This window comes from Cryptotermes secundus, unplaced genomic scaffold (assembly GCF_002891405.2).
Source record: "Cryptotermes secundus unplaced genomic scaffold, Csec_1.0 scaffold966, whole genome shotgun sequence".
Lineage (NCBI taxonomy): Eukaryota > Metazoa > Arthropoda > Insecta > Blattodea > Kalotermitidae > Cryptotermes > Cryptotermes secundus.
In genome coordinates this window covers 594,477-602,655 of record NW_019733846.1, presented here as the reverse complement: position 1 = coordinate 602,655, position 8,179 = coordinate 594,477, and positions in this window count along the sequence as shown.

The window sequence follows — 8,179 nt, the reverse complement described above, 5'->3', positions numbered from 1 at the left end:
ACTACAGATGGGGTTTTGGATAATGGGATTTATTGACAACTTACAGGCCGTAACTACGTACAAATTACTATAACACTATTGCTATTTCCACACTATACAAAATCACGCTAAGTCTTTTGCAGACCGCAGTGTATTCACTAGTAGTTGCCTGGTAACGGCTTCGAACAATGGCTATTATTGTGCTTCCGGACTCAAGTCCTCTCTGAAGGGCGGCTCCATTCCAACTGAATTATTCTAACTTTAATTGTCCTCCTTATAACCCCTCTGCACAGACCGAGTAGAAAATACAATGTCCAACAGTACCTCTGTTGTTGCATGCACATCCGTTTCCAAGGGAACGTGTTGACCGAGCCGTTGCCTAGAAACACCATTCCCCTATTGTTTTGAGTTTACTGGACAACTGATGGATTACTAACGCAGTAAACAAGATTTTGAAGTTCATGGCGAATCTGAAGGTTACTGTATTCTGAGAAGCGACGTCTTATAGCCCGCGAGAAAGGGACCAAGTTTCGGAAACACACTTTACCCCCATGTATAGGATTGAATACTTTTCTCCTTCGACCCTGAAGATTGAGGATACAGGTTCCTCCGAAACGCTGGTAACGTTATATTAGACTACACGGCAAACACTTCCTGCAAGGCAATAATCTTTATAGTAACCCCGTAATTTCCTGCTGCAAACTCTGGTAGCAAAGCCAGTTTTGGGGTAGGTTTTCACCCACTTTCAACCCACACAACCCAACTTCGTATTCTCCATCCTAATATTGTCCTCCCATGCTTCTCAAGCATACAGATAATCTATTTCCGTATATTACGTAACAAACCTGTCAATAGCTCAGGCTACACAGTGTCAATATTATGATAAGCAGTGAATGATGAATTGGAAGGAAGCGACTGTGCCCTAATTTGGGGCATCAGCGCGGTATAAACCCACAGGAGCTGATGCTGCAAATGTGAGTAACGATCCCGACCGAGATTCAGAAACGCAAAACCAGAGGCTCTACACCTGTACCTTGAGCTAGTTCACTAAAATACGTGTACTCAACTGCAGTTCTCACTTGTATTTTTGTTCTGTTTCTAACTATCGCTGAGCCATATGGCGTCGGATGTGTGCTAATAGATAAGTGCTGAATTGTAAAACAATTTGGAAGGCTGCGATTGTAATATAGTCGCTATATTATCCCGGATATTTCCTGAAGGGAGTGAGAAAACCCACGAAACACCTCACTCAGGATGGCGCCGAGTCTCGAATCGAGCACCTGATGAATAAGAGAGCCTTAAGGCTAGGCAAATCCGTCCAGTGATTAGTTTCAGCTTGTGCTAGTCACGGCATCGCATTCCTAGTCTGCACGAATTTACTGTATGACCTTCAGTGCAGCAATTCAATTACAAATGAACCAGCTATACCGAACTGGACATGCCTGCACGTCCGCGGGACAAGAGCGTCAGGCCGCCTCTCCCACGATAACAAGGCATCACACAGCACCAACACCGGTAGTCCCGAGCGTCAGTTTCTATGCAACATGCAGTGCAGTACCTCGCTCACCTCAGGGCTTTCGCTCGTGAAGAACTAGTAACACCAAGCGCTTACACGAAAGACGGGTTAAGGGAGCCGAGATGGCCGTTAACATTGGCCAAAACCTAAGCTGTTTCACTGAACAAAACAGAAGTTTCGAAGAACTAATCGCCTAATTTCCTACGATACGACACGGATCGCATAGAAAACGACGCGTCTAACAATTCTTCTATTGTTGCATTTTTCTTCGTTGCAGCGGGAACGTGATCACCGACCCGTTGCATAGCAACAATAAGGGGATACACACACAGACATGACTGAGGGCAGGGATTGGCACAGGTACCATGACATACATACCAAGTTTCTTAAAGACTGATTCATAGATTCTAAAATTGATAAGCGGGGATACACAGACAGAACGGAGATCGCATAACCCTACTTTCATTTTTTCAAAATATGGATAGTAGACTAAAAAACAAGTTAAATACATTTACAAATAAACTATAAGTTAAACATAAAAAACTGAACGGGTTGTTGTATAAGTTGAAGCTATAGACTTGTAAACTGAAGGAACTCGGCTGGGGCATTATGCTACAAGCCGGAAGGTCGCGAGATCGATTCTCGATGAGGTAATTGGATTTAATTTACCCAGTCCTTCCAGCCGCACTATGACCTGGGGTCGACACAGCCTCTAACAGAAATGAGTATCAGGAATCTTTCTGGGGTAAAAGTGCGGCCGGCGCATAAGGCTGACAACCTCACCGCCATCTGTGAGCTCATTGCCTAGAAAATGTGGGAGCCTCGACGTCTCACAACCCCACGGGCCTCCGCGGCCTGTTACAGGGATAAATTTACCTTACCATCCCGCCGGACGCTGGTAGCGTCTTAAAATAAACAACAGAAAGGACGCCTAATTATTAAGGTAAAGGAAAACGTTAAGAAAATTTTGTGCGAGAAAGAACTTCTGGGGGCTGTAGCGAAATGTAATGTGCCTTCTCCGGTTTGGACACATTACGTCTCCGCTACAGAGACCAACCGGTTAATGCTGTTTAGGGAAACAGTCGCTATTTATTGTGAGAACCACACGGAACACACAAATAATATAGGGATTCAGTTCGTACCTCACAGGAAACACATTATGTCTCCGCCACAAAGCCCAACCGGTTAAGTCTGTTTAGGGAAACAGCCGCTGTTTATTGTGAGAACCATACGGAACACACAAATAATATAGCGATTCAGTTCGTACCTCACAGGAAACACATTATGTCTCCGCCACAAAGCCCAACCGGTTAAGTCTGTTTAGGGAAACAGCCGCTGTTTATTGTGAGAACCATACGGAACACACAAATAATATAGCGATTCAGTTCGTACCTCACAGGAAACACATTACGTCTCCGCCACAAAGCCCAACCGGTTAATGCTGTTTAAGGAAACAGCCGCTGTTAACTGTGAGAACCATACAAAATCCATAAACACACATGGTAACAACTCTGCTTCTGAGGGATAATACTGAGGATATGAGAAGGACACAGACTACATTACGCGGTATCACTACGGGGCAGTAACCTCTCAGGTGCCAGAACTTCTCGTAAAGAATTAATGCTTCCCACGCCTGGCTATGACCTCTTGAGCTCTGACGGGCAATTACTGACCATACCGAAATTGTTGTTTTTGAGCAACCTGCAGTGTACATACCGCTACTGGTTGTGTTTCCCACAAGCAGAGCCTGACCGCAGAACACCAACAACTGGACCTCGCTGCCGGATCTACAGTTCCACATCACTTCCAGACCCTGCGTGCACGAATTTGCGGTCGCGCCATCCCTAAAAAATGGGGAGGGGGAACCATGTTCATATGAAATTGAGGTATGCCTCACAAATTGTATCTCAGCGCCGTCTCAGCTGTGTTACTGCCGGGTAAAGGAGTCAACGCCGATCACAGTGTCCGCAAGGTCCCTGCCCGCTCGAGCTCCGGGATCGTGAGTTCGAATTCCACTCTAGGCCTGGATGTCTGTGCGCATTTATTCTGTGTTTAGGGCCGTGCCATAGCTCAGGCGTTTAGTCGTCGGCTTCCCAACGCAGCGGCCCGGGTTCGAGCCCAGGTCAAGTCGTGTTGGGTTTGTGATGGACCAAGTAGCACTGGGGAGGTTTTCTCCGAGTACTTCGATTTCCCATGCAAATTCTCATTCCACCGACTGCTCCACAATCACCCTCACCTATCATCCGGGGCTGGTATAATAAGCCAGTTAATGGCCGATGTACCAAGTGGACTCAGTCTCACCCCACCTCAAGAAGCTAAGAAAAATAAAACTATTCTGTGTTTATGTGCTGTGGTGTGCTGTGTGTATGTAGAGACCTTGTGACGGGCTGACACCGCGTCCAAGAAGTCCTACCAACTGTATACAGGATTTCTAAACTGAAAAATTGTCCAGAGTCCCCAAAAAGGGGATGTAGGATCATTAATGCATGAATGAATGAAAGGTGTCGCCTCTTCTTGTTCTTCATGAACATCAGTAACCCTCTGAGTCACGAAGCAGTAAAACAGAAAAGGTGGCCGGGGCTTTGGAAGAGTGTGAGACGGTACACTTTAAGGGGGAAATAGAAAAATTGTCGGCTCTGAATGTACCCACCAGCCAAATGCTGGGATAACACCTCGATTAGACTACAACCGCTTCCTTCTAAATCCTTTCTAAATCAGTTTTATTAGGCATCCCATTGTCCAACGCTATACAGTCTCGACACTGGAAGCGTCGTTAACAACTTACAAGTCAAGAAGTTCTGGGAAGAACTAATAGCTTACATTCCTTTGATATGACAAGGACCGCATATAAAACGACACCTCCAACAATTCTTTGCCGCGGGAACATCTTTACCGAGTTGTTTCCTAGCAACGACAGGGGGGATACTCCGACCCACACACACACACGCGTCCCTCAGTTCTTCTATTATTACGCTGCCGCGGGAAAGTGTTTACCAAGACTTTGAGCAGCAACGATAGGAGGGCTACACATACAGACACACAGACTGAGGGAGGGATTTATGAAGTACGCCGTTGAGATGGGCCCAGTACGTACCAAGTTTCATAAAGAATGGTTCAGGCATTCAGAAGTTAATGGGAGGAGGGATTCACAGACATACAGACAGCACGGAGATCGCATAAACCTACTTTAGGTAAGTAGGGTCAAAATCTGTGAACTCTCACTTGCATTGAACGTCGACACAAGACAGGAAAACAGGCTACTGTTTTATCGACCCCAGATTCTGGTTAAATTATATTCTGAACACATGACTTTCGAGCTGCTGTCGAGGCTTCTCGGAAACGCTGCAGATTGTTGGCTATTACGCGATCGTTACAGACAGAAGGACGAGAACAGCGCGCGGGTGTGGGAGTGCCTCTCACAAGACTCGTACTTGCACGGTCAGCAGACCGCATTCACACACCGTCCATCAAAACGGAGGTATTAATGAGGACATTGCACGTTTCGGCTTCTAATAATAAACTTGCTGATCTACCGGGCGTTGCCCGGCGTAGTATCCTGTTGGTCTTGATGAAATTGTGACTTATCGACCCACTGCTAGGCAACGGTGCTGTGAACACGCGGCTATAACAATACGCAACCAGAACGATAGGTGTTTTCTATATGATCCGTGCCGAGACTGCTTGCTAGGAAATTGCGTGGCAACACACCTGTAGCTGTGTTTTCTGAGCTGTGTGGTCCGTGCCGCGACTATATAAGGGTTTGAAAGACAGATTCACCCGTGTGGAGGCGGGGTCGAATACCTCCACCGTGACCCTGCGAGTAGCAGACGAAAAGGGAAGTCTCAAATATGAGACAGTAAAATATGGTCGTGAGTCTCATGGGAGTCGGATCCGAGAGAGACTGCGCTGGCAAGGACCAGCACTATATACAAAAGACAAACCCGCCCTCTCGTCAGAGAGGACGCCCCACAAAAAACAAGACCATAATTGTCAAAGAGTAATAAATATCTGGTCATGAGTCCCAGGTGGGGCTCGACACCAAGACTTACTGACTGACTCATCGTCAGTCGCAATGTGAGTTTGACTTTGATAGACAGAGTCAAGAGAATGGGAATGCAACGGAGTACAGCGGAGTACAACAGAGAATACGTGGATGAGAGTTCAGTTATCAGCAGGACATGGGAAGTTAGTAGTTGAAGGAGAAATAGAAGCCAACCTGTGAAGACTTAGTGTGTGATAAGAAGTTTTATTCACAGTAAGGCTGTTTAAATTCCGTTACCAGGATACGGCTAGTGAAGATTTGGAAACCTAGTGCGTGTGTAAGGGTGAACTGTAGATTGTGTAAATAAGCGATACCGCTGTATGGTTTGTAAGTATGAGTTGATTGTAAAAGGTGGTAACAAATCCAATTATCGAATGCAGAATCCGTACATAGTCACTAATACACGTGACAATATTAATCGAAAGGAAAATGTCTAGTATATTATAATGGAAATATTCCTACTTTGTAAGGATCTTTAATAACTGACATTTATTTATGGAAAATTGAAAACCAGATACTAGAAAAACTTCAACGGTTTTACAGAGTAACCGATTTTTTTTCTTGTAAGCTCTGTCGAAAGCAAGACAAAATCCATGCACTATTTTTTTTTCTCATGGGGTGAGACTGAGTCCACTTGGCACTGCGGGCACTTCTGGCCTATTGTACCAGCCCCAGATAATAGATGATGATGCTTTTGGAGCAATCAGTGGAATGTGAATTGGCATGGCAAACCGAAGTACTCGAAGAAAACCTGTCACTTTGCCCACCACAAATCCCACATGAACTGAGCCGTGCTCGAACCCGGACCGCCGCGGTGGGAAGCCAGCGACTAACCGCCTGAGCTACGGCATGGCCAGATGTATGCACCAGTACGAACTGTTTTCGAGCAACAGGAAAGAAAGGAATTGTGGGGGGGGGGATTTCCTATTTGGGAAGGGGGGAGCTCAAAGGCGTGAAACATCCCGTGGGAGGTACAGTGGTGTGGAAATGTATAGAGAACAGACACGCGCCTCTCCTTATAGTAAGTAAAACTATCCCTGTGCTCCCTTAAGTGACAAACATTTTTCTCCGCTCATTCTTAACATCGGCACCAGATGCAGGTGAGTGGTCAGTTTGACGGGGAAGGAGAATCCGGCAGCCACTGGATAGAACGCTCAGTGGAACCCAGAGGCGGTCTGGACATAGAATATTATCTTACCCCTACCGGAAATCAAACCATGATTTCTTGATTCTCAAACCCGTAGTCTGGTCAACGCAGAAACTTGGCCAACTTCGTAGTTAAATTATCTCAAAAAAGTCGTGTTTATTTCTAACCGCACCACTATTGAATCACGACTCACAGTTTGACAACCAATGAAATAAAATGTGATAGGCCTACGTTAATCCTGCAAGTCTCTTATGCTTTGACGATAAGGTCTAATTGTATAGTTAACATTCCTTGACAGAGAAATGCGTGGGGTTCGACGAAACGTAAGAAGCACTGACAGCGTTCTGTACGACAGGTACCGTGCTTTCTGCATGGCTGCGTGGACAACACGGTCTGTGTTACGTTGCCTGGTCTGCATTTCATTACAGCGTGCAATATGAATCGAGAAGCAAGCGCTCAAGCCTCGGACAGGCGCTTGGCAGACACATGCGCACCTGTCACGGCGCATCTCGTTTCCACATTCAGGCGGTTAGCGATGTACATCACGTCCAATATGTAGGTTACATGGGACACTGTCAACCCTATCTCCAAATGTTTCTTTCGTGGGCTTTTTAAAGACGCTCTCAGTATCAAAATTGATAGGATGATTTTGAGGGATATGGAAGCGAACGATCGTGGCCTACTTGAGGTGCAATCTTGGCACTTGCCTGCGGAGACTGAGGAAAACCACAAAACCAGTCAGTCGGGATGATTGTTGTGCCTACCAGTATGTCAGTCCGGTAGGATCCCACAATGTTAAGTCTATATCATATTCAGATGAATTTTCCTAAGCAACCACAGGTTCAAGTTACGAAATTTGGTACAAATCTGTGTGCCGGTTCCCGGTACCTGCTTTCTCTTTACGAAAGTTTACTCCTATATAATGTCTATAACACCTTTGCGGGTAAGTTGTCGTTATTTCCTCATTAAAAAGTCAGTACACGACAAAACGTACTGTGGTTGTGCTGTACTGAGTTGGGTCGAAATCGGTCTGATAGTTTGGGCTTTGTCATTTCTTGGCAGGTAAAAGGTAAAGTTGTCCCTGAGCTTAACTAATTAAGCACTACGGCATGTAGGTGTACGGGGGAGTGGATGTATAGATCCACATTTTCTTGACCTCGGCATCAGTTGGAGATGAGTGGTCAGCTTCACGCCCCTGCCGCTTTACTCCGGGGGAAAGAGCCCCGGTACTCATTGGATAGGAGGGTAGGTAGGTACACAAACATGATTAAACTAACATCTAGGTTTCGAAAATGTTTTCTCTTATAATAAAACAGATAAAAATATAAACGTTTCTGTTTGGAGTAATAGAATTCCTGTTCTACGACCAACGCTACTATACTTCACACGCAGAGTAGTATATCCGCATTTTACTAGATCTATGAACACTGAGGCTAGTGATGTTGTATTTTAGCGTCCTGTTGCACTGATTCACGTCCATGGTGTGTATGTATTG